General features: G+C 40.2%; 1 protein-coding gene across 19 annotated transcripts in view; it reads left to right on the top strand.

The window, feature by feature from the left end:
- ENOX2 (ecto-NOX disulfide-thiol exchanger 2) overlaps positions 1-21,316 on the top strand; it is a 281,454-nt gene that overhangs the window by 157,135 nt on the left and 103,003 nt on the right. For 2 of the 19 annotated variants that reach the window (XM_082609144.1, XM_082609154.1), the window contains exon 2: positions 15,953-16,099. The exons of the other annotated variants lie outside the window; for them this stretch is intronic. The gene's annotated coding sequence lies outside the window, so the exon portion shown is untranslated. The remainder of the gene's footprint in view (positions 1-15,952; positions 16,100-21,316) is intronic. 19 annotated transcript variants of the gene reach the window in all.

Raw genomic sequence — 21,316 nt, 5'->3', positions numbered from 1 at the left:
CAAATCCAAACTACAAGACACCACTTCTCATCCACTAGGGTGGCTAGAATCTAAAAAACAGAAAATATCAACTGTTTTTGAAGATATGGGAAATTGGGACCCTCCTAGTCCCAATTGCTGATAAGGATGTAAAATGGTTCTGCTGCTGTGGAAGTTTGGCAGTTCCTCAAAAATCTAAACATAGAATTACCATTGATCTAATATTATAATTTTACTCTTAAGTACATACCCAAGTATATATCCTAAGTATATACTCCTAGTATATATATCCAAGAGAATTGAAAATAGGTACTCAAATAAATATATGTGCATGCATGTTCATAACAGCAATATTCACAATAATCAACTGGTAGAAACAGCCCAAATGTCCATCAGTACATGAATGGATAAACAAATTGTGATATATCGCTACAATGGAATATTATTCAGCCATAAAAAAGAAATAAAATAGGACTTCCAGTGTCCAGTTCTGCATCTAAGGAGCTTGGAATTCGACACTCAGTCCTAACAACAAATTAGATGTTTATAGCAGTTTTATTCATAGTTGCCATAAGTGGGAAGCAACCACAATGTCCTGCATTAGGTGAATGGATAAATAAACTGTGGTACATCCATACAGTGGAATATTATTCAGCACCAAAAAGAAATGAGCTATCAAGCCATGAAAAGACATGGAGGAATCTTACATGCATATTACTAAGTGAAAGAAGCAAATCAGAAAAGGCTACATACTGAATGATGCCAACTGTATGACATTCTGGAAAAGGCAATACTATGGGGATAGTAAAAAAAGATCAGTGATTGCCAGGGGCTGGGAGGGAGAGATGAATAGGCAGAGCACAGAGATTTTTAGGGCAGTGAAAATACTCTGTATGATACCATAATGTTGGAAACATGTCATTCTACATTTGTCCAAACCTATAGAATGTACAACACCAAGAGTGAACCCTAATGTAGACTGTGGACTTTGGATGATTATGATGTGTCAATGTAGGGTCATCAATTGTATCAAATTTTACCACTCTGGTTGTACAATTCTGATGGGGAATGTTGATAATGGGGGAGGCTATATGTGTATGAGGGCAGGGACTATATGGGAAGTCTCTGTATCTTCCTATCATTTTTGCTGTGAACCTTAAACTTCTCTAAAAAATTTAAGTTTCAATAAAAGAAAAGGGAAAAAAGAAGGGGAAAAAAGAAATGAAATACTGATACATTCTACAATGTGGATGAACCTCGAAAACATTATGCTAAATGTAAAAAGCCAGACTCACAGTTTCACAGATTATATGATTCCATTTACATGTAATATCCAGAATAAGAAATCTATAGAGACAGAAAGCAGATTGGTGGTTGTCAGAGGCTAGGGAGGGGGAAATGGGGAGTGATTGCTTAATGAGTACTGGCTCTCCTTTTGGGGTGATGCAGATATTTGGGGACTAGATAGATGTGGTGGTTGTACAGCATTATGAATGTGTTAAATGCTACTGAACTGTTTACTTTAAAATGGTTAATTTTTATGTTATGTGAATCTCACCTCAATAAAAAGAGGGAGAGAAAGAGACAGAGAGAGAAGAAAAAAATGAGACTAAGAAAGAGAGAAGTAGGGGCTTCCCTGGTGGCACAGTGGTTGAGAGTCCGCCTGCTGATGCAGGGGACACAGGTTTGTGCCCCGGTCCGGGAAGATCCCATGTGCTGCGGAGCGGCTGGGCCCGTGAACTATGGCCTCTGAGCCTGCGTGTCCAGAGCCTGTGCTCCGCAATGAGAGAGGCCACGACAGTGAGAGGCCCGCAAACCGCAAAAAAAAAAAAAAAAAAAAAAACGAAAGAGAGAAGTAGACAAGGAGAAAGACAGACACAGACAATGATAGACAAGGTGACAGAAAGAGAGATGGAAGATAGCCTGAGAGAGAATCAGGCAGACAGACAGACTGCTAGAGGGAAAGGTAAACACAGACAGACAGTCAGATAACAGATAGATACAAAGACAGGAAGGCAGGCAGAGAGAGGGAGATGGACAGATGGAATGAGATAATGACAGAAACAGAGGAGCACAAATAGAGTCTAAAGACAGGGAGATAAAGAGTACAGGTAGACACAGGAGAGGAGAATGCAGACAGAGGATTAATGTGGGGAGATACACAACATAGGACACAGGAAGAGGGAAACAGACACAGAGAGAAGGAGAGAGATAAAAGAAAACTAATAGAGACAGAGAGAAAGAATAGACCAAGAGACAGACCATAAGACAGAAAGACAGACTATTGGGAAGGGAGAGAGAGTAACAGAAAAGCAGAGGTAGAGAAAAGACTGACAGAGGCAGACAGGCAGAGAGACAGACAGGGAGACTGACAGAGACAGTTTGTGATAGACCAAAAGACAAGAAATACAGAAGCTGAGAGAGAAACAGCAAGACAGAGAGACCTATGGAGAGAGAAACAGCAGCAAAAAGAGGCAGAGAGTCAGATACGGAGGGAGGAAGAGAGAAAAGAAAAAGTGAGAAAAACAGTCAGCTTGACAAAGACACAGACAGAAGTTCAAACTCATATAAATACATGCAAACGATCAAAGAAACAACAGAAGCAGACTAATGGAGAGACAGGCTGACAGATTGCGTAGATAGCCAGAGCACAGACAGACAGACAGGTATAGATAGAAACTGACAAAGAGAGAAGCGAAAAGAGACATATACAGAGATAGAATGGCAAAGTATTGACAGAGACAGAGAAACAGAGACAAAGAAGCAAATGAACAGAAAGAAAGAGGCACAGAGTGTCAGAGAGACTGACAAAGGGACAGGAAGGCAGCCATACAGCACCACAGTCACACCAAAAGACAGACAGACAGACAGAACCAGACATGAATGATGAAACAGAGACATATTCAAACAAAGAGAGAAAAAGAATAGAAAGAGATGGTCAGGGGTCATTGGTAAGAGACAGACTGAGACAGAATAGAAGGCAGGCAGGCAAAACCAGAAATAGACCAATCAAGAGTCAAAATGAGATGCAGACAGACACAGGGAGGGAGGGATGAGAGAGCGAGAGAAGAGAGAGAGGTTGAGAAAGAATGCAGGATGGAGACCAACAGTCAGAGCTGCAGGCCAACAAAGACATATCAACAGACAGAACCTGAGAGAGAGAGAGAGAGATACAGAGACAGGAAGCAAGAAAGTAGACAGACAGTGCATCAACACAGACAAGGATAGACAGGAGGAGAGAAAGAGACATGGACAGACTGGGAGACTAACAGAGAAACAGGGAGACAGAGACAGAACCAAAAAACAGAAAAACAGACATCTGACATAGAGACAGACAGACAAAAATATGGGCAGAAAAGCAAATTGCAGAATACACAGAGGCACCCTTTCATGCCTCACCCCAACTCTCCCCACCATCACCACCATATATGCCCTTCATTGTTTAGCCTTACATAGAGGACAACAGGGAGGAATTTTCACAAGGTGCCTGCAACATGATAGAGATTTGTGGGAAGGTTCAAATCATGCTGGGAAGGAGATGGAGTCTGAACTTCTTTGCCTTTTGGAAATATCCCAGGGCCCATGTGCTATTAGGTAGGAGAATACTTGTCCTATGTCAATACTGTGAGCATTTGTTCTTTGTCAATACTGTAGGGTTTGGGTTGTTGTTAACTTTTTTTTAAGCAAACACATAAAATCTTTCAGAAGTCCATTGTTTGCAGATTTCCCATCATGCTTCCTTCCTCCCTGGAGGAAAATGTTTTGTTTCTTTGATAAAGCAAACTTATCACTTTTCTCTATTACAGTTTTCTATTGAGTGTCTTGTTTTCACAGTTTAGAATTCATATAGCTCTCAGGCAAGTTTCTCTAAGATGTTTCTATTTAATATTCAGCTGCAGCTCCAAAGAGTTTAACATTCTTTTCGTTTTTTTAAATGAAAAATCTAGGGGAAACTTCTCTTCTTCCTATAAGCATTTCACCTTAAGTGTCTTCAAGGGACTTCTGGCTTTTTCTTCATTATGACTGGCATCTGATATTTGCTGCCCCCAACTGTATAAACAATGTGCAGATAAATAAGATGGGCTCCGTAGGTGGCCTTTTTGTTGCTACCAAATCTCAGGTGATTTTAGTCAGCCCAGTTCCTGCCCAGAAGGAGAAAGTTATGAGCTAGGTGCTAAGAACCAGCTTAGCCTTCCTCCTAGAACCACTGGACATTTGTCATTTGACCTGAGGGAACTAGAGAGTGAGAGGGTGTCTGCTTGGTTTGTGCTTTGCTAAGATGGAGTACAGGGGACAGAAGTGGTCTGGTCTCCTGGAAAGTTCCCCAGCCTGCTTTGTGGAGGCCACTCACACTATAGAGAGATGAACAGGAAAGTCAGTTCTCCAGAGCATCAGGCACCTAACGTTTGCAGGAGAAAAATCACACAACATGTGATTTAAGATCTAAGTTGGAATGCTGTCTACTGGAACTGTATCCACACTTACCTGGAAAAAAAAGATATCTTTTTTCTTCTCACTCTTTATGTAATTACTGGATTTTTAGAATTAGGCAGGCTGTAAGATCATGCAGTCCTTAAGTCCCACTTATAATCAAGGAAATGAAGGAAGAGTGGTCATATAGTATAGTAAATACTGTAGCCTAGTAAGTAGGGAGTTTAGGGTCAAAGACAGGCAGTGAGACAAAGAGGTTAGGCCTCAGGCTCACCTGGGCTCTGTGTATCCTGTGTTACATTCAGCAAATGTTTGACCTCTCTGTGCTTCATGAAAAATGGGGGAGACGATAGACTTATAGGGTGGTTGTGAAGAAATAAATGAGATAATGTAAGTAAGGAGTAATATGCTTCCCACAGTATCTGGCACATAATAGATGCTTAATATGTTAATTCTTATTATTAGCTCAGAAAGAAGTGGCTCAATAGAATTATGGCCTCTTGATTCCCGGTCCAGTTTCCTTTGAAAACTGGGATGTATGGAGTACCCACCAGAGTATAGTGATGTACTTAATATGGACTCTGCCTTTACAGCACCAGCAGTACCCTTTGTTGTTGTTATTCTGAATTTTCACAACTTTGGGAGAAACAAGAGCCTAATGAGCATTTTCTTCTAACTACATCACTTCACATTTGCTTCTAATCTTTGGTCATTGTGTGCAGGCCTTCTTAAATAGAGGCTACAGCCTGAGTTAGAATCTGAATTGTCCACAGGCCTCCACATGTTGAATAAATACATCTGTCCAAAGACAATGAAGATTCCAAACTCAATCAGAGCCACTTCCCCAAACTGGGGACTTGGTAGATCTGAGTAATACTCCAAGCCTGGTACACATTGCTGCAAATCTCTATTATTGGAAGACACGTAGGATGGGGAACCATTCGTCTGCTTGTTGAGCCTAATTGCAGTGTGCAAAGAGCTTGATCAGCAGAGAAGCTCTTTGAAAAGCCCTGCTTCAGGGGCACCAGGCCCACAGCTCAGAGCTGCTTTGTGTCTTAAAACAGGTCATCTCTATATAGTATCTGGAGTCACCGGAGGGATGAAACTCCAAAGTAAATTCATGGAGATAGTGATCGATATTCTGCTGAAATCAGGGGGCACTTGGGCTCCTTTTATCTGCATGGACTATTACAAAATTGAACACAGGAATTAAATTCTGAAAATAAGTTGAAGCTCTTGGTATTAAGCCAGGAATTGATTCCAATTTCCTTTATGTTTCAGCCTTTTTCATTTGAAAGGCCATTGCCTATATAAATAGGTTTAGGGGAATTCAGACTTTCTGCTAAGTGCTAATTGCTGTCTTAGGTGTATTGGAAAAAAAATAGAAACTTGGTAGACCTGTCTCCTGTCTACTAGGAGAGTACAATCTAAGACCACATGTAACTTACAAGGGCTTCATTTAGAATAATTGTTTAAGTTGTGATTCACAGATATTTTTCATAACTTGACTTCCCTGCCTCCCTGGCCAAGGAAAATGCCTCAAATCACCCTTCCACCCAAACTTAAAAGCTTGAGTTTGATGGTACTAGCTGCCATCATCAAACAACTTTGATCAACCCCATGGCACCAGTCTCCTTCATATTCCTGTTAATATATGAGTGGGAGATAAGCACATATAGCACTCTTGTTATATTTTCATTGTCACCAGCCTATGTCACACTTGAATAGCCTTTTAGCTGGCCTCCTAGCCTCCAGATGTTTACCCATCTCTGGCTTGCACACAGCTGTCCCACTGTGATGAAGAGAGAAGACCCTCATAGGAGCCCTCGTTCTGGCTGTGCCAGTGCCTGCCCCTCATGGACACAACCATCCAGCTTGGTTTGGGACTGGGGATAAGGGGCAGAATGTAATCATCTTCCCCATGCTTCCTTGAATAGACCCTAGTCTCAATTTTAAATTCCTCATCAGCTAGTTGAATTTCTTCGTGCTGGGAGACCAGCGTAATTGTTCTTTCCCTTGTGGGAGGCAGTTCTGGCGATGGGAAATCCTTCTTGGAGGGAAATGGGGATCTCAGATCCATATCAAGTTGGAGATGATGGCGGGGATGTTTAAAAGCACTGCTAATTAAGGCAGGAGTAAATCTGGCCTCTGGTAGACACCAAGCACTGGTTTGCAGCTGTTATATTACTATCCTCAGCACCTAAAACAAGGAGGACATCTTAACTAAAACATAAGAGAAGACAAAAAGCAAGGTCCCAATATAGAGTAAGATGAGGCTCTGAGTTTATGAGAACTCTTGTACTGGCAGTGAAGCAGTTACACTTTAGTCCACTAGGGAAATAAAGCCATGTCAGACTACGGATGTGGCTCAAATTCATGATTTTGTAATTGTTCCTGGAGTGTCCTGTCTGGATGGGAAAAATGGTGAGTACAAACAGTGTCTGCTGGCAAGCCCATTGACTCTCATTAATGGGAAGCTTAAGAGGAATGTGTAAGCTGGGAAATGCACTGGCCTTTCACCAACTGCTTGAATTGTCACAGTACCAATTTCTCTTCACACCACTGATGCCTTCTCGGAAGTGAGAACTTGTGGTCTGTTTGATTCAGGGGTTATAATTCATCATAGGCTGTGGAGAACAAATGACAGGTTCTGAAAAGGGGCTTAAAGTTGGAGCTGACCAACCGAATTTTCTTTCCTGGCAGTCTTTAGTCTTCATTGCCATCTTTTGTCTCTACTCTTTAAATCCTTACTTAAGAACCAGTTGAACTCAGGACTTTCTCTAAACTTAATTCATTTATAATAATGCAGGAGGGAGGATGAGCATTAAGCTCCATCAAATAGATGACTACCTTTGCAACAGTAGATCTTAGACTGATCAGGAAATTCACTGCATTGCTTTAGAACCTTCATTAATGGCACCTTTCAACTGGGAGCTCACCCGTGGAAGGAACTCGGTCCTTCTTCTTCCTTTGGATCTTCATACAGTAGCCACTGCAGCGTTCTGCATACAGTGGATAAGCAATAAGTGATATCACATGGACTGTTTGGTCTTTCATGTTTCTCATCTCTCAGCAATTTAGAATCTAGATTGCAGAAAACAGAGGACCACATTTTACTATGACTTCTTCCTCCAATAGTTCAGGTGCATTCTTCTTATCTTTAAATCAAGCCTATAGAACAGGCCAGGAGTCCCCAAATTTCTCCCCATCTGTGCTAAAGTACTAAGCTTTCTGTTTTGTTTTATTTATTTGTTTGTTTGTGTATTTATTTATTTATTTTTGGCTGCATTGGGTCTTCATTGCTGCGCACAGGCTTTTCTCTAGTTGCGGTGAGCGGAGGCTACTCTTCCTTGCGGTGCTCTGGCTTCTCATTGTGGTGGCCTCTCCCACTGCAGAGCACTGGGCTCTAGGCTTGCGGGCTTCAGTAGTTGTGGCTCGTGGGCTCTAGAGCGCAGGCCCAGTAGTTGTGGTGCACGGGCTTAGTTGCTCCGTGGCATGTGGGATCTTCCTGGACCAGGGCTCGAACCCATGTCCCCTGCATTGGCAGGCGGATTCTTAACCACTGTGCCACCAGGGAAGTCCCCAAGTTTTCTGTTTTCATGTAAATTTTTTTCAAGGCAGGGATCATGTGAATCTAGATGTTGGATGTTATAGTCGTTTATCAATGATAGCCATTACTATTTGTGCTATACTTTACATTTTTTAAGAGCTCTGAATTAACAGAGGAAAGAAAAGGGAAGGAAGATACTGATTTAGCATAGTAGACAATATGAAGTCAGAAATACTTGGGTTCAAATCCTGGCACTGCCATATCCTAACCATGTGATCTTGGATTATTTGCTTCTCTTTGAGACTCTGTTTCCTCAGCTTTAAAACAGAAGTAATATCTCCGTTCCAACCTTGTCAGATTGTTGCAAAGATTAAATAAGGTAATACACTGGAATCCTCTAGCACAGTGATGGGCACAAAGTCGAAGTTAGTGGTCTGTAAATTATTATTATGTCTGTGCTCCACAAAGACAGAGCAAGAGAATCATCCTGTGATGCAGTAATTGAGAGGAAATCCTTTTGAAATTTATGTTTTCTAAATTTTTCTCAGTGTCTGTTTTTGAAAGCGTGATGTATATTTCAATTCCTGCCCATCATAAATGCAGCACATCATATTTTCTCACTTTATTGCATGGGCTTAATTAATAGATTGACTATTGTTAGGATTCCAAATTATTTGAAGCCTCCACATATCCAGCTGGTATCCCTATCTTTCTCCTTAAACCCTGGTGTGTGTATTATGATTTTTTTTAATGTATATGAGTGTATATGTGTGTGTTCATATACACACAGACACATAGCAACAATCTTATGAAGAATTCAAAATGCTATATTTGGACCGCCAGATTATAATGTTTAATGTTATAAAGTTGAAAACAGGTAAAGTAGAAATTTTACTGAGTCTTAGATTAGACAAAGCCTCACACAGTCATCTAATTCAACTCCTATTCCCTACCCTACCACCTCAATACAGAATCACATATGACACATTCCTGACAGGCATTCATCTAGCTTGTGTTTAAATATTCCAAATGATATTAAGATCACTGCTTTTAAAATGCAGCTAGTCCCTTCTCCATGGACCTCATGGGTTCTTGTGGGGATCCCAGGAGATGACATGTCAGCAGTAGACCATAGTGCTGGGTACCTAAAGGTTAACTATTATTATCACTTTGTAGTGGGACCACTCTAATTATTACAAATGTAGTTCTTGTATCGAACCTTAAGCTGCTATGGTCCTCTAAATATTTGAATACAGCTCAATGCTCTCAAATTTTCTCCTCACTAAGCTAAATATTCTAGTTACTTCAAAATGCACCTCATAAGAGATGGTTTCCAAACACTTCACCCCAGTCGCTTCCCTTTGGTGATATTTCAGTATTGCTCTTATTACCTGCCCATCACAGCAGAACACAGCGGCCAGAGCAGAAAACAGTGTGTCTGTTATTTCTCAGCCTCTAGAGTCCACTTAATTAGGCTTCTATTAATACAGCCTGAGTTACATCTGCTTTTCTGGAAGCTACTTCATATTGTTATCTCATATTCAATTTGGAAACTAATCCCCTAGATCTTTGTAATGTGAGTCACAGTGAAGTCATATTTCCTCCATTCTGTTCTTCTATGGCTACCCTCCATTTTTTCCTATGTTACATTCCACTTTTATAATTCTGGATTTGTCATTCCAGCCACTTTTCCTCACATAAATAAAGATAGATACAATAACAAAGCCAGGAAATAGTGACATTCACTGTCTTCTCGCTCAGAATATTCTCAGCAATTTATCAGTCCAGGTGCTGGTTTTCACCATCACCCTTAACACCACTCTGATCCTTCATGAAAGCCATAGTAAATCACGTGGTCTGATTCTTGTTTCCCAGAGCATTCATCTTCTGCTCAGTTCTGTCCTATCTTCAGGAGAAATCACATTCTACTCTAGCTTGTCAAAACAATATAGAGTAGTGGCTGGCAGTATAGTGTATGAGAAAGAGCATGAGCTTTAATAGCAGACAGATTCGGGTTTAAATACTAACAATGCCACTTACTAGCTGTGTAGCTTTGGACAAGCTACTTAAAACATCTCTAAGCCTTAGTTTTATGTGGCTTTAAGATTTTAACAAGATAGCTTCTATACAATAGTGCCTAGAAGATACTCAATAAATGGTGGTGACAATTGTTTTTGAAACTCAGTTCTATAATCAAGTATGTTTACTCCCAAGCTTTATCTTATCTACAATTGTAACAAGCAAGCCTGTTATAACTTCATCAAAAAATCATGTACTAAAATATTGAATAGGACATGGGCAAGTAGAGAGCCCTGTATCAACTATTAGAGGCCTCCTTCCAAACTGTTGTCAATCCATTCATCACTACTCTTTGAGTACAACTCTTCAACCAGCTAGGAATACAGCTATAACTAAATTATCATCTGATCCATATTTATTCATCTTTTTTTATAAGGTAACTCTGAAGGATTTGCTGTAAAGCTGTCATTCTAGTATCCTTTTCAAAGAAAAAATAAAATCTACTTAACCAGACGTTCTCATACTGGAGTCTCTGGTCACCACTTACTTTCTTAAGTGCTTATACATCATCTGTTTAATAAACCATTCTTTTACAATGATAGTCAACAAGCTCAGCAAGCTGTCATTTAAAAAAATTTGTTTCCCCTCCCTTTGAGAAAGAAAGGGGAGAAAAGCGTAAGAAAGATGGTCCATGTGGTCGTAAGGGTAGCTTCTCAAGCTTTCTTTTACTTCAAAGGCGACACTGCAGTACACCCTGGACCAAGGAAAATTATATATGATTATGTGAAAACACTTAACTTGGCATAGGTTTCTGGGGGGAGGAGGCAGTGGTTAGAGCTATCTGGAATCAAGAGGCTAATTTTCTTTATCAGAAACAAAGCTAGTTTGACTCTCTTGAGTTCCTCATGTTTAAATATTACATTGTTCTCTGTCTCTCCTTCTCTATCCCCCTTTAATTAGCGTATCCATCTGTTTTCCTGGTACTAAGGGGAGGCTCATTGGTTGGTAATTACAGCTATGTCCCTGGGCTCCTACTTTGCGAATGTGCTTCACATTCATGACCTTCCAGGCTCAGGTAACAGTTGCTCTTTTCTGGGGTTCTATTGCTTATCTTTGTTGGCACCTGTTATTTCCTCCTACTTCACTCAAGCCAGGAATTTACTTCCCTAGAGTTTCTCAGACTACTCCTCAGTGAATCTGACCCTTTGCTTAGATGTCTCTGACCCCTTATTAGAAAGTAATTATAACCCAGGGCCTCCAGGACAAAATTAGGTTCCAAAATTCCCATCTATCAGAAAGTATATGAGGGATGGCAACTGTGCCCAGCATACCATACCTTTAAGAAATGCTCATTAGAAAAAACGAGAAGAGTCCAGAGTGTCAAATGGATGAGTAAATGGAGGTAAGGATGAGCAGTTTGCAAGCTTGAACACTTCTGCCAGCAGTTGGCTGAGTGCCCTTGCACTGATTCCTCTGGCTCCTTCTCCTTAGTCAGAAGGCATATATATTCCTCTCAGGGCAATCTTCTCAAACCAACCATGAAGCTCCTGCAGGATCTGATCTTAACTTTCCTGTTCAGTACCATCTCCTACTCTGTCCCCACTACCATGGTCATCATGGTTTTTAAATCAAAATTTGAATAAAAAATTAAAACAAGTGTTTGGACCAAAAACGCTTTTTAATTTATCCATATTGCAGCCCCATTTTACAGAGAAGGAAACTAAGCTCCAAGAGGTTAATTAATTAACCCAAGGTAATACAGCAAGTAAGTGGTAATTCTGGGACTCAGATCCAAGTCTGTCTGACTCCAGAGCCAAAGCTCTTAACCATCATTGTGTCTACCTTTGATGCCATTTTATTCATGAGTGGATAGAATGCTGTGAAAGGCAGACAACCCTCTGGCTGAACACTTAGGATGACCTGTAGCTTTACCAGACACTCCCCCACTGCTCTCCACTCAGATTCAGTATTCTCACAGATGTCCAATCTCATGTATGCCTGCCCCTTTGGTTTAGCTCATGCTGTTCCCTTCCCACACCTTTCACTTGGCGCTTTAACCTCTTCCTCCTCTCTGCCGATGAAATTGTACCCATTGTTTAAATTCCATTTGTTCCAAGAAGGCTTTCCTCACCAAATTCTCCCCTCCCATGCCTCTGTGACACTTGTTGCAACTCCAACATTTAGCACTTTATTATACACTATTTAGTGTTTATGACTCTCTTTGAAGTCAGAAATCATGTTTTATATTTTTGTGTATCTCCATATCACCTTGCGCAGGGTCAGTTTTATAGTTCAATAAATATTTGTTTTGACTCTAGTAGATATATAATAATCAATCGAATTCATTGTGTAATAGGTATTGAATATTTTCTGAGAGAGTTCTCCTAGCCACTCTTCCCATTATGAGAAATTAAGCCTACGCCACAAGTCTTCAAATGAGTGTAAAAATACTTTGCAATATCTAGACACAGTACTAAAATCTCTTATCTTTAACTTGCACTCCTGACAACACCTAAATTAATATAACGGGACAGTTGAAAAGGGTACTGGTGAATTAACTGAACCAGTCAAGATGTGGGTTCTACTGTCATCTCTGACACTTATTATGAGACCTGGGACATGTCCTTAACTTCTCTGAGCCCTAGTTTCCTTATCTAGTAAATGGGGATAATAATACCTATTTTCCCCACCTTAGTGGGTTGTTAAGAAAATGTAAATGAGAAAATAAATTTATTGGCATGTGTTGTAAAACGTAAAGCATTATGCAGAACTGGGCTATTAGAATATTATGTTTTCTAAGCATTTTTAATTATCTGGGAAAGAGAGCCACAGTTATCAATTATTTAGAAGTAATTCCATTACTTCCTGTGGAAAGGACTCTAGCTTAGTCCTCAAAGCAAGTAACAGACTTGGCACAGGGTTTCTGTGAGTTGGCCAGGATTCCTTCAGTGAGAGAATCATATGTTCCTGATCTAAAAATTGACCACTGTGGGCACAAAGAGGAAACCACTTTGTTTTCACTAGGTAATAGGGCAGCTCTCTCTGGCTGCACAGTTGGGGCCTTTTGTAATAGTACTTGCTTGCTGTGCTGCCCTTGGGGTGAGTTAATGAACCACTAGAGAGCTGCTCTGAATTAAAAAGGTCATACCTGACATGAGCCATTTCAGCACAAACATCCTGTTCTTTTCCCCTCTTCAAGGGGGAGATTTTATTTAAGACCATCTGTGATTTAATGAAAACTTAAATTGTGTGGATGGCAGAATGGCCCTTGCAAGTAAATGTCAGGAGAAAAAACCCACCAGGAATTACAGGATCATAAAATGTGAGAGGTGAAAGACCCTTTAGGGATTATGGAGTCCAGCTGCCTCATCTCACAGGTGAGGAAACTAACATCTAGAAAAAGGAAGTGACTTATTCAAGATCACACAGTAAACTTAGTGACAGAGCTGACACTAGAAGTCAAGTTTCTCCCAAGTCTTCATACTTCTTGCTCACCGTACTTTCCTCTACATCTGTTCATTTAAGTTAGACTTTAGCAACTTTTTAAGAAGTGGTAGCAATTTTAGTGTCATTCTCTAAATTGGAAAAGCTGCCTGTAGTCTACTAGCCAGGAACAGCTGGAATGTCCCATCCCCATTTATTTAGAATCAGGCACTTACTGTTTTTAGGGAAATCATTTTCCACACCTTAAATTTTCTGTCATCTCCACAGAGGAGTCAAGCAACTCTTTCACATCTACATACTACACAGTATTTCTAAGTTGTTTAAATCTAAAGGAAAATGAACAAGCACCATCTTCATGAGTAGCCGGGTGGCATGGTGGGATAGAACATCAGATTAAACCGAAAGAGTGAATTTAATTTCAATATAATTGGCAGGGACCTTGAACAAGTCACCTAACCTGCCTCTGTCAAATGGAAAACACAGTACTAACAGCACGGCTGTGTTCCCTCTCTGGTCTGCCCTTTTGCCCTTAGATCGCACTTCAACCAACACCTTGACTCCAACCCACACTTCCTTCTGAACCTTCGAAACACTGTCCATCAAATTCTCTTGGCTCTCTTGAAGACCTTTTCCTGCTTCCCCTTCCCTTTACCCACCTTAGCCAACTGGCCACTCTTCTGAGTGTTGTGATGGGGCTCCACAAGTGCCCTGGGCTACCTACATGTCCTGAGATTCTATCATTACTATTTGATGCTATATGTCAGATTTTCCCAGATTAGGAATTCAGGACATCTAGCTCTGCTGTAACCCTGAATCCTGATTATCTTGCTCTGGCTCCCTGGATCCTGTACCTAATACATTCTATTCTTAGGCGACTTCCTTTGAGTGACCAGACCATTAAGTGTGATTGAATAATACTTTAGATAACAGGATTGGGGTGATCTGAAAGCTGTGTAATTTGGAAGCGTTTCGTGTGTGTGTGTGTGTGTGTGTGTGCGTGCAATAATTTAATCCCTCTACTTTGAAAAGATAAAAAATATTCTTTACAGATTGGATATGTCAAGTAAACTGCTTTAAGAATCCGCAGCACTGATTGTAACTTAAGGCAAAGGCAAATACGTGAACTAAATCCACACAGTTAACCTAGTTCCACTGCTCTTCTGGGAATCAGGGTGCTGTCTGTGACCAGGAGTGGCTGCCCTTCTTCAGCTAAAACTTCCTTTGTTCCCCCATGCGTATTTTGCTTCAGCTATATAAGTCTTTTAAACTCCTAAATTAGGGTGTTGTTGAACATTTTAAGACTCCTTAAAAGCTCTCCTGGTGACAGACTATAATAATCCATCTCCTCAGAAAACTGCTTTATGGAGTGTGTTAATACTGGTGAGCTATAGGAAGCACTGATCCTTTTGGGCTTTCTAGTTCTAGCTGAAGTCACTCACTTGGTTATTGTGAATTCTTCAACCCTTTGAGTCACTTACAGGACTTCTGTAGCCATGGCTTTATCTGTGGCAGATCTAAGGTTCACTTTGGTGGGCAGGGTGACCCTATATAAAGCATGTCCCAAGTACGGAGTAGGAAAATTCTCAAACTAAGTAGCAAAAAATAGTAAGTTCCAGTGATGTCTCCAAGCCACTTTGGCCTCAACTTTGGAGAGCAGCAACTAGTAGTATAACCTGCATTGACCCAGAAGAACAGAGGAAATAAGATTAATTCTCAAGGCACATGGGACCTGAGCCTCTTCTATTCAGCACTCTAGAGCAGGGTTCAGTAAACTCTAGCCTGTAGGTGAAATCTGGCCCATTGCCTGTTTCTATAAATAAAATTTTATTGGAACATAGCCATGCCAATTGTTTACATATTGTCTCTGACTGCTTTAGATTACAGGTGCAGAGTGGAGTAGTATGACAGAGGCTACATGACCCACAAAGCCTAAAATATTTACAATCTGGCCCTTTACAGAGGTTTGGCAACCTCTGCTCTAGATTAAAAATTGGGGCTTGAATGGAAATATAAAGGTTGCTTGGATTGCACTGTTAAGTGAAAGTAATTTGTAAGTTATATAGCTACAATCCCATAATACTTTTTAAACAAAATAATTTTGCTGTGTATGCTTTTTAAAAGTTCACACAGTAAAGAAAGATGCGAAAATCACAATAATGACACCCGGAGAGAACACCTGTTAACATTTTGGCATATACCTTTTCTGGCTTTATGGCCAGTGTGTCAGTTTTTTAAATAAAAACAATTGAAACATATGGTACACACTGTTTTTTAGCCTGATTTTTTCACTTATTAATGTATCTTGGCATCTTTCCATGTCAGTAAACATAGATCTACATCATTATTCCTACTGGCTACAGAGTATTCCATTTATAAATATATCATTTAATTTATTTAACCAATCCTCTATTATTGGACAGTTAGATTGTTCCTAATTTATTTTCTTCTTATGGCAATGCTGTAACAGACATTCATCATATGTATGTCTTTTCACACTTGTATTTTTTATATTCTTTTCCAATTTTTCAGAAATCATCAGTCACTTTTATGATGTCAAAAAAATCCTACAGCCCTCTGTTTTAGGGTGAATGGATGTTTCCATAAATGGCAAGAGATTTCAATTGTATTAATGCAGACACAGAGCCAGAGGGACTAGAAGGTCACCTTCCCTCACAGGTAGGTTGAATTAGTGTACCCACCCGAGATCATTAAATAACAGTTTTGCCACTTAAAGCATGTGCATCTCAATAGGTTTTTGTGAAAGCTTCTAGTCACATTAAATATTAAAGAGTGATGGTGAAGCATTGCTTCAAGAGAACATAATGGCCCAAAGGAAACTGGAAGGCTCTATTAAAAGGATAGACCAAAAAAAGCCCCACAGCACTTCTAGCAGGATCAGATTTCTGATGGAGATAATAGAGCTAGCAGTCAGAAGAGGTGAGAAAGACAGGAAGGCACTATGCCCTGTGGAAATGGGCTAAACACAAAATGCACTCGGAGTCCCAAGGAGCTCCTCTGTGCCCCTGAGCACTATTAGGGGAGATGGGAAATGGGCACAGAGGTGGCACTATCCCTAGACCACTCCTGTGAAACAACCACATCCCCATTGCTGCAGCAGGCATTCACATGAATGAGGTTCTTAGGTCACCTTAAAACGCCTTAATTCAGACTTATTGGAGATTCACCTGAACACAAAGAACTCTGCTGACTGTAGTAGACCGCCTGGCTGGGCATTTTTCTGCAGATTTGGTAAACAGGGAACCAGTGTGCGGGGAAGCATAAAAGTCAGTGTTAACCAAATCGAATAGTTTAATGACATCACGAAAAAGAAGAGAGCAGCAAGAATATTGTGTCTGTTTGAAAATACTCAGCCAGTAGTAGAAATGCATTCTCCCTGTGGTGATCCATCGTCCAGATGGAAAAGCGGACTGGGCCTTAATATTCTGCACAATCATTCACGTGTGAACAGTTAGCCTTTAAAAATTAGATGTCAACACTCGGTTTTTACCCAACACTTTCCTTCCAAGTTGCCTGAAGTACTCCATGACATCAATGATAGGTAAAGAGATGCTCAATTACCCAGACATGGGAGGCAGAGAAATTTCTGCTTTCTTCCTTCTCAAGCCTGTGATCCTCAGTCTTTCTCCCCTGCCACTCACAGGCCTCTCTTTTCCTTCTGCACACTGTCTTCAAGAAGAGAGCTGTCCTATGGCTGCCCTCCCTTGTCTCACTTCTTCAGAGGCCAAGCAATAGAATACTCTTTGCTCCGAGATCCCCTCTGCTTAAATTATCTCACAGGACGCTTCTTCAGTAGCCGCCAGGGTACCAGCAACTGAGCTGCTTGGAGGACTTTCAGGAACTTTACTGACTCTAACCCAGAGCTTCCTAACCTTCATTAATTGTGTCATATACCTCCTAGTTTGCAAACTTGTGAGAGCAATAACTAATATCCCAGTGAGAGGAACAAGTGCTATCTCTGCATGAAAAGCCTGCCTTGCTTTCCTACACTGAGGGGATGTCTGCAGTCCCTTGGATAAGCCTGCCAAGCTGGAAACCCTGCTATAATCTGGGACACAAATCTGAACTGTATTGAAAACAACAGGGTCTATCTCTACTCAGCTTTTTCTGTCTATCCACATCTTTTTTTCCTTCCTTTTTTTTTTTTTTTTTTTTTTTTTGTGGTACACGGGCCTCTCACTGTTGTGGCCTCTCCTGTTGCGGAGCACAGGCTCCGGACGTGCAGGCTCAGCGGCCACAGCCCACGGGCCCAGCCGCTCCGCGGCATGTGGGATCTTCCCGGACCAGGGCACGAATCCTTGTCCCCTGCATCGGCAGGCGGACTCTCAACCACTGCGCCACCAGGGAAGCCCCTTCCTTTTTTAAAAAATCAACCTTTTTTATTTTGTGATAATTGAAGATTCACATGCTGTTTGTAAGAAATAATACAGAGATCCTATATACCTTTCACCCAGTAACATCTTGTAAAACTGTACTACAGTAGCACAACCAGGATATTGACATTGGTACAGTCAAAATGCAGAACAGTTCCATCACCACACAATCCCTCATGTTACCCTACCTCCGTCCTGCCATATACCAGCTACTAATATGTTATTCATTTCTATAATTTTGGCATTTCAAGAATATCATATAACTGGAATTGTACAGTATGTAATCTTCCTGAATTGGCTTTTTTTTACTCAGCATAATTCCCTTGAAAATCATTCAAATAATGGTGTGTATCAGTAGTTGACTGTGAAGTATTCCATTCTATGGATGTGCCACAGCTTAACGTTCATCTCTCGAGAACATCTTGTTTTTTTCCAGTTTTTTGCTATTATGAATAAAGCTACTATGCATATTCATGTACATGATTTTGTATGAACATAAATCTTCATTTCTCAGGGGTGAATGTCTAGAGTACAATTGCTGAGTCATCTGGTAGGTGAATATTGAATTTTTTAAAGGAAAAGATAAACTTTTCCAGAATGACTGCTCCGTTTAACAGTACCACCAGCAATGTATGAGCGATTCGGTCTCTTCACATCCTCACCAGCATTTGGCGTAGTCAATTTTTTATTCTTTTAGCCATTCTGAAGGTGTGTAGTAGTCTCTCATTGTGATTTTAATTTGCATTTCCCTAATGGTTAATGATGTTGAAGATCTCTTCATGTGCATATTTCTTTGGTGAAATATCTCTTCACGTCGTTTGCACAATTTCTAATTGAATCATTTTCTTTTTCTTTGTTTTTCTATTGAGTTTTAAGAGTTTTTTATATACTCTAGATACCATTCATTTGTTAAGTCTGTGGTTTGCAAATATTTTTTACTACTCCTCAGCATGCCTTTCATCTTCTTAACAAGGTCTTTTGCAGATCAAAAGTTATAATTTTGTTGAAATCTAGTTTATCAATTTTTCCCTTTATGGGTCATGTTTTTGGTGTCAAAGTTAAGAGCCCTTTGCCTGTCACTAGTTCCCAAAGATTTTCCCCTGTCTTTCTCCTAAAGTTTTACATTTAATATTTAAGTCTATGTTTCATCTTGAGTTAATTTTTGTATAAGGTATATGATTTAGGTCAAGTATATTTCTTTCTTTCTTTCTTTCTTTCTTTCTTTCTTTCTTCAGATGCCCAATTGCCTGAACAGCATTTGTTGAAAATCACTGAATTGGTTTTGCACCTTTTTCAAAAATGATGAATATTTGTTTGGGACACATCTTTTTTACCCCTGACAGTATCACCTCCATCCACATCTCCAAAACTGACAAAAGAGAGTTAAGACAGCCAAGGATGTTATGTCAGTGTGCTTTTTAGTAAATAATACTAAAGAAATAATAGTAGCTAACATATATGGAGTGTTTCCTATGTGCCAGAAACTTCTCATACCTTATTTTATTTATTCCTCACAACATCCTATAATGCACATACTATTATTACCATTTTGCAGATGAGAAAACTGACTCAGAGAAGTTAAGTACCTTGCTCATGGTTAGTGGTGAATCTGAGAGTCAAACCCAGGTTTTGATTCTAGGGCCTATCTTAACCACTAGGCTACCCCTTCTCTCAACACCAGTTCTTCATGTGCCAGACTGTCCAACCACCCTGCGTAAGAACCAATACTCTAATCTATAATCATTATAATGAGAGCAACAAAGGACTTATTCCTCTTTTGAAAGTGATGGTAAGTCTGCACTGGTTTACAACAACCCCTGGTTTATATCAATGACCTTCTCACTCTTTAGGAAGAAATTCTAACTAGGGCAACAAACCCCTACATGTCACCAATTCCACCTTACCAGCTGCTACAGTATAAACCATCAAACTGCTCTGAGGCAATGCTCCTTTCCCCATTCCATTCTTGGCTGTGTGATCCTTCTGTGTGTATATGTGTGTTTATATGTGGGGGACAAAGGGAAAGAGGGAAGGCTAGTGAAGGTTTGCAGGGACTTGGGCCAGGGTCAAGATTGGAAAGAGCAAACAGAGGAAGGGAAGCAGAGGCTATAGTTGGACTGATTTTCTGAAACTCCAATTTGTTAGTTTTCTAGCAAGAGAATCGTAGTATGTAAAATTACTCAAACTTCCCTCTTTCACCCATGTAGCTTGAGATCTTCACCCAAACATGAACATATTGGTGCCCTGGATGATCCAAAAAACCACCTGGAACCCCCTCAATGACCACTCTGGCTAAACACTCTTTATTGAAAGCTGCTATGGCTCCAAATGCAGTTGTTATTGCTGTGAGGCCTCAAACACATGGAAGTGTATATGGAAAACTTCCTAGCAGTTCAGCAGCCTGGCTGATCAGCTGTGATGCTTTTAGTGTCTCTGAATTTGATATGGGCCAGTGCTTCCTAAATTCTCCAAAGATGACCTTGTATTATGTAAAGGGAACATTTTTGTTGATTATCAGACCTTGAGATTCACATTTCCTTATTCTCTCCTACTTAACTACTTGCCTTCCATTTTGCATTCATTGAGCTTTGGGGAAGCAATATTGTAGTTTGAGCTGATTGGAGGGGTGGGGAAGCATGAAGGCATAAAGAGGACAAAAGTAGAAAGGTAGTTGTTAATTAACAACACGTGTTTTGGAAAACGTTTTATTCAAATTCAAAAAGAACTCAGCTGCACAAATCCATGGGTAATACAAAAATTATGATGGAGTTTTTTCACTGGTGAAAACCATTCCTCCTCATGGCACTTGGAAAATATCCTGACACACCAACTCCAAACACCTAACTTATATCCTGGTTTCAGAAATTTTTCCAGAATTCATGATGCTTTAAGCTGTCTGAAAATGCCTATAACTGTGTCCATGGTAAAGCCAGGGGGGAAAAAGGAAAATATTTTATCTCTGGAAGACAACCTTGAGCTATGAAGCAGGGTTCTGTGGGCAATGATAGAGATTTTGAGTTTAATATTCATTGTTTTCTTAAAGAGGGTGGTCAGTCTGAGGCTGTTATTACAAATACCCACTTATCCCTTGGAACACTTGAGCTATAGAACTTCAAGGACAATTTGGACTAGGAATGAGCATAAGCGCTTTGAGTCTCATTGCCTAAGCAGTCTTCAGGTTTCCAACTGCCTTTCCTATCTTGCAGATTCTTTCCTCCTCATTGAAAGAATTCCAATAGCTGAAAGGCCACAGGCATTCTAATTAATTTTTTTGTACTGGAAAGCAAGACAGAGAAGTCATCTCCTGCCTCCTGGAAAAATAGGATATTCTTTTCTCTTTAGAAATTGTCTCTGGGGAAAAAGGCCATCCTCCCTACCTGCACTTCCCTCCTAGAAGCATCCCTTTGCATAAGGAATCACCTTACTTTGATATCTGGGGAGAGGGAGTGAACTGTACTGGTTTGAGAAAATTCAGAAAGAGAAACCACATGGTAATTTAAAC

This window comes from Mesoplodon mirus (assembly GCF_964341445.2).
Source record: "Mesoplodon mirus genome assembly, chromosome: X".
NCBI lineage: Eukaryota > Metazoa > Chordata > Mammalia > Artiodactyla > Ziphiidae > Mesoplodon > Mesoplodon mirus.
The sequence above is the reverse complement of the archived record's forward strand: the minus strand, read 5'-3'. Positions and strand labels throughout refer to the sequence as shown.